Below are 6,322 nucleotides of genomic sequence, written 5' to 3'. Positions count from 1 at the left end.
TGGGAATGAGGCTCATCCTTTTAACAATTATTATTTCATTCTAGAAAATGGATTTTTAAAGTCACATACTGTAACCATCTCTTACAATGAACGCCTGAATGAACACTATTAGTTGCCATTATAGCTACATACTAAAAAGAAAATCAGTAGGTCATAACCTCTTCATAAAACACTACAAGTTACCAATTATATGAAGAAAGAATATAGATATTTGTTACATTATTTTTTGTTAAGCAAAAAGAATAAAGTAAAACAGAGAGGTGTAAAAAAGGTTAATTGAGGGAAGGTAGGGAAAAAAGGGGGAAACAGTAAGGGAGAGAGTGAGGGAGGGGCAGAGAGAGACAGATACAGAAAGAAATAAAACCATGCTGGGAGGGACCTTCAAGATGGCGGAGGAGTAAGACGTGGAGATCAGCTTCCTCCCCACAAATACATCAGAAATACATCTACACGTGGAATAACTCCTACAGAACACCTACTGAATGCCTGCAGAAGACCTCAGACTTCCCAAAAGGCAAGAAACTCCCCACATACCTGGGTAGGGCAAAAGAAAAAAGAAAAAACAGAAACAAAAGAATAGGTACAGGACCTACACCTCTGGGAGGGAGCTGTGAAGGAGGAAAAGTTTCCACACACTAGAAAGCCCCTTCACTGGTGGAGACAGGGGTGGGGAGTGGGTGGGGGGAAGCTTCGGAGCCACAGAGGAGAGCGCAGCAACAGGAGTGCAGAGGGCAAAGTGCAGAGATTCCCACACAGAGGATCAGTGCTAACCAGCACTCACCAACCTGAGAGGCTTGTCTGCTCACCTGCCAGGGCGGGTAGGGGCTGGGAGATGAGGCTCAGGCTTTGGAGGTCAGATCCCAGGGAAAGGACTGGGGTTGGCTGCGTGAACACAGCCTGAAAGGGGCTAGTGTGCCACAGCTAGCCAGAAGGGAGCCCGGGAAAAAGTCTGGACCTGCCTAAGAGGCAAGAGACCATTGTTTCAGGGTGCACAAGGAGGGGGGATTCAGAGTACCGCCTAAACGAGCTCCTGAGATGGGTGTGAGGCACAGTTATCAGCGCAGACACCAGGGACAGGCATGAAACACTAACGGTACTGCTGTAGCCACCAAGAAGCCTGTGTGCAAGCACAGGTCACTATCCACACCTCCCCTCCTGGGAGCCTGTGCAGCCTGCCACTGCCAGGGTCCTGTTATCCAGGGACAACATCCTCGGGAGAACACATGACGTGCTTCAGGCTGTTGCAACGTTACGCCGGCCTCTGCCTGCCACAGGCTCACCCCGCATTCCGTACTCTACCATTCCCCCAGCCTGAGTGAGCCAGAGCCCCCTAATCAGCTGCTACTTTAACCTTGTCCTGTCTGGGCAGGGAACAGATGCCCTCAGGCAACCTACACACAGAGGCGGGGCCAAATCCAAAGCTGAACACCAGGAGCTGTGAGAACAAAGAAGAGAAAGGGAAATTTCTCCCAGCAGCCTCAGTAGCAGTGGATTAAATCTCCACAATCAACTTGATGTACCCTGCATCTGCGTAATACCTGAATACATAACAAATCATCCCAAAATTGAGGTGGTGAACTTTGGGAGCAACTGTAGACTTGGGGTTTGCTTTCTGCATCAAATTTGTTTCTGATTTTATATTTATCTTAATTTATTATTTAGAGCTTATTATCATCGGTAGATTTGTTTATTGATTTGGTTGTTCTCTTCCCTTTTTTTTAATATATATAAATGCATATATGTTTTTTCCTTTTCCTCTTTTTGTGAGTGTGTATGCATATGCTTCTTTGTGTGATTTTGTCTGTATAGCTTTGCTTTTACCATTTGTCCTAGGGTTCTGTCTATCCTTTTTTTTTTTTTTTGTATAGTTTTTAGCGCTTGTTATCATTGGTAGATTTGTTTTTTGGTTTGGTTGCCCTCTGCTTTTTTCTTTCTTTTTTTTAATTACTTTTCTATTTCTTTTACTCTTCAATAACATATATTTTAAAATTATGTTATTTTATTTATTTTTTTCTTTCTTTCTTTCTTTTTTTCTCCTTTTTCTTCAGAACTGTATGGCTGACAGGGTCTTGGTGCTCTGGCCGGGTGTCAGGCCTGAGCCTCTTTGGTGGGAGACCCGAGTTCAGGACATTGGTCCACCAGAGACCTCCCGGCCCCACATAATATCAAATGGCAAGAGCTTTCCCGTAGATCCCCATCTCTATGCTAAGACCCAGCTCCACTCAACGACCAGCAAGCTACAGTGCTGGACACCCTATGTCAAACAACTAGTAAGACAGGAACACAACCCCATTCATTAGCAGAGAGGCTGCCTAAAATCATAGTAAGTTCACAAACACCCCATAACACACCACCGGACGTGGTCCTGCCCACCAGAAAGACAAGATCCAGCCTCATCGACCAGAACACAGGCACCAGTCCCCTCCACCAGGAAGCCTACACAACACAATGAAAAAACCTTACCCACTGGAGGCAGACACCAAAAATAACGGGAAATATGAACCTTCAGCCTGTGAAAAGGAGATCCCAGACACAGTAAGTTAAGCAAAATGAGAAGACAGAGAAATACACAGCAGATGAAGAAGCAAGGTAATAACCCACCAGAACAAACAAATGAAGAGGAAATAGGCAATCTACCTGAAAAATAATTCAGAGTAATGATAGTAAAGATGATCCAAAATCCTGGAAATAGAATGGAGAAAATACAAGACACATTTAACAAGGGCCAAGAAGAACTAAAGAGCACACAAACAATGATGAACAACACAATAAATGAAATCAAAAATCTCTAGAAGGAAACAATAGCGGAATAACTGAGGCAGAGGAATGTATAAGTGACCTAGAAGATAAAATAGTAGAAATAACTACTGCAGAGCAGAATAAAGAAAAAACAATGAAAAGAATTGAGGACAGTCTCAGAGACCTCTGGGACAACATTAAACGCACCAACATTCAAATTATAGGGGCCCCAGAAGAAGAAGAGGAAAAAAATAAGGGACTGAGAAAATATTTGAAGAGATTACAGTTGAAAACTTCCCTAATATGGGAAAGGAAATTGTCAATCAAGTCAGGAAGTGCAGAGAGTCCCATACAGGATAAATTCAAGGAGAAACATGCCAAGACAATTTTAATCAAACTATCAAAAATTAAAACAAAGAAAAAATATTAAAAGCAGTAGGGGAAAAGCAACAAATAATATACAAGGGAATCTCCATAGGGCTAACAGCTGATCTTTCAGCAGAAACTCTGCAAGCCAGAAGGGAGTGGCAGGACATATTTAAAGTGATGAAAGAGGAAAACCTACAACCAAGATTACTCTACCCAGCAAGGATCTCATTCAGATTCGAAGGAGAAATTAAAAGCTTTACAGACAAGCAAAAGCTGAGAGAATTCAGCACCACCAAAGCAGCTTTACAACAAATGCTAAAGGAGCTTCTCTAGGCAGGAAACACAAGAGAAGGAAAAGACCTTCAAAAACAAACCCAAAACAATTAAGAAAATGATAATAGGAACATACATATTGGTAACTACCTTAAATGTAAATGGATTAAATGCTCAAAGCAAAAGACAAAGACTGGTAGAATGAATACAAAAACAAAACCCGTATGTATACTGTGTACAACAGACCCACTTCAGACCTAGGGACACATACAGACTGAAAGTGAGAGGATGGAAAGATATATTCCATGCAAATGGAAATCAAAAGAAAGCTGGAGTAGCAATTCTCATATCAGAAAAAATAGACTTTAAAATAAAGACGATTACAAGAGGTGGGATGGGGAGGGTGGGAGGGAGACACAAGAGGGAGGAGATATGGGTATATATGTAAATGTATAGCTGATTCACGGTGTTATAAAGCAGAAACTAACAAACCATTGTAAAGCAATTATATTCCAATATAGATTTTTAAAAAAATAAAATTGAAGAAAGAAAAAAAGACTATTTCAAGAGACAAAGAAGGACACTACATAATGATCAAGGGATCAATCCAAGAAGAAGATATAACAATTTTAAATATTTATGCACCCAACATAGGAACACCTCAATACAGAAGGCAAATGCTAACAGCCATAAAACGGGAAATCAACAGTAACACAATAATAGTAGGGGACTTTGACATCCCACTTTCACCTATGGACAGATCATCCAAAATGAAAATAAATAAGGAAACACAAGCTTTAAATGACACATTAAACAAGATGGACTTAATTGATATTTACAGGACATTCCATCCAAAAACAACAGAATACACTTTCTTCTCAAGGGCTCACGGAACTTTCTCCAGGATAGATCATATCCTGGGTGACAAATCTAACCTTGGTAAATTTAAGAAAATTGAAATCATATCAAGTATCTTTTCTGACCACAACACTATAAGAGTAGATATCAATTACAGGAAAAAAACAGTAAAAAATACAAACAAATGGAGGCTAAACAATACACTACTAAATAAACAAGAGTTCACTGAAGAAATCAAACAGGAAATCAAAAAATACCTAGAAACAAATGACAATGAAAACACGATAGCCCCAAACCTATGGGATGCAGCAAAAGCAGTTCTAAGAGAAAGGTTTATAGCAATACAATCCTACCTCAAGAAACAAGAAACATCTCAAATAAACAACCTAACCTTACACCTAAAGCAATTAGAGAAAGAAGAACAAAAAAACCCCAAAGTTAGCAGAAGGAAAGAAATCATAAAAATCAGATCAGAAATAAATGAAAAAGAAATGAAGGAAACAATAGCAAAGATCAATAAAACCAAAAGCTGGTTCTTGGAGAAGATAAACAAAATTGATAAACCATAGCCAGACTCATCAAGAAAAAAAGAGATAAGACTCAAATCAAAAGAATTGGAAATCAAAAAGGAGGAGTAACAACTGACACTGCAGAAATACAAAAGATCATGAGAGATTACTATAAGCAACTATATGCCAATTAAATGGACAACCTGGAAAAAGTGGAGAAATTCTTAGAAAAGCACAACCTGAACCAGGAAAAATACAAAATATAAACAGACTAATCACAAGGAATGAAATTGAAACTGTGATTAAAGATCTTCCAATGAACAAAAGCCCAGGACCAGATGGATTCACAGGCAAATTCTATCAAACATTTACAAGAGAGCTAACACCGATCCTTCTCAAAACTCTTCCAAAATATAGCAGAGGGAGGAACACTCCCCAACTCATTCTACAAGGCCACCATCACCCTAATACCAAAACCAGACAAAGATGTCACAAAGAAAGAAAACTACAAGCCAATATCACTGATGAACATAGATGCAAAAATCCTCAACAAAATACTAGCAAACAGAATCCAACAACACATTAAAAGGATCATACACCATGATCAAGTGGGGTTTATCCCAGGAATGCAAGGATTCTTCAATACATGCAATCAATCACTGTGATACAAAATATTAACAAATTGAAGGAGAAAAACCATATGATCATCTCAACAGATGCAGATAAAGCTTTCGACAAAATTCAACACCCATTTATGATAAAAACCCTCCAGAACGTAGGCATAAGGGAACTTACCTCAACATAATAAAGGCCATATATGACAAACCCACAGCCAACATCATTCTCAATGGTGAAAAACTGAAACCATTTCCACTAAGAACAGGAACAAGACAAGGTTGCCCACTCTCACCACTATTATTCAACATAGTTTTGGAAGTTTTAGCCACAGCAATCAGAGAAGAAAAAGAAATAAAAGGAATCCAAATCAGAAAAGAAGAAGTAAAACTGTCACTGTTTTCAGATGACATGATACTCTACATAGAGAATCCTAATGATGCTACCAGAAAATTAATAGGACTAATCAGTGAATTTGGTAAAGTAGCAGGATACAAAATTAATGCACAGAAATCTCTCACATTCCTATACACTCATGATGAAAAATCTGAAAGAGAAATTAAGGAAACACTCCCATTTACCATTGCAACAAAAAGAATCAAATACCTAGGAATAAATCTACCTAAGGAGACAAAAGACCTGTATGCAGAAAACTATGACACTGATGAAAAAAATTAAAGATGATACAAATAGATGGAGAGATATACCATGTCCTTGGATTGGAAGAATCAACATTGTGAAAATGACTATACTACCCAAAGCAATCTACAGATTCAGTGCAATCCATCTCAAACTACCAATGGCATTTTTCTCAAAACTAGAACAAAAAAATTCACAGTTTGTATGGAAACACAAAAGATTCCCAATAGCGAAAGCAATCTTGAGAAAGAAAAACAGAGCTGGAAAAATCATACTCTCTGGCTTCAGACAATACTACAAAGCTATAGTAATCAAGACAG

The sequence above is a fragment of the Balaenoptera musculus genome, chromosome 10 (assembly GCF_009873245.2).
Source record: "Balaenoptera musculus isolate JJ_BM4_2016_0621 chromosome 10, mBalMus1.pri.v3, whole genome shotgun sequence".
NCBI lineage: Eukaryota > Metazoa > Chordata > Mammalia > Artiodactyla > Balaenopteridae > Balaenoptera > Balaenoptera musculus.
The sequence above is the reverse complement of the archived record's forward strand: the minus strand, read 5'-3'. Positions refer to the sequence as shown.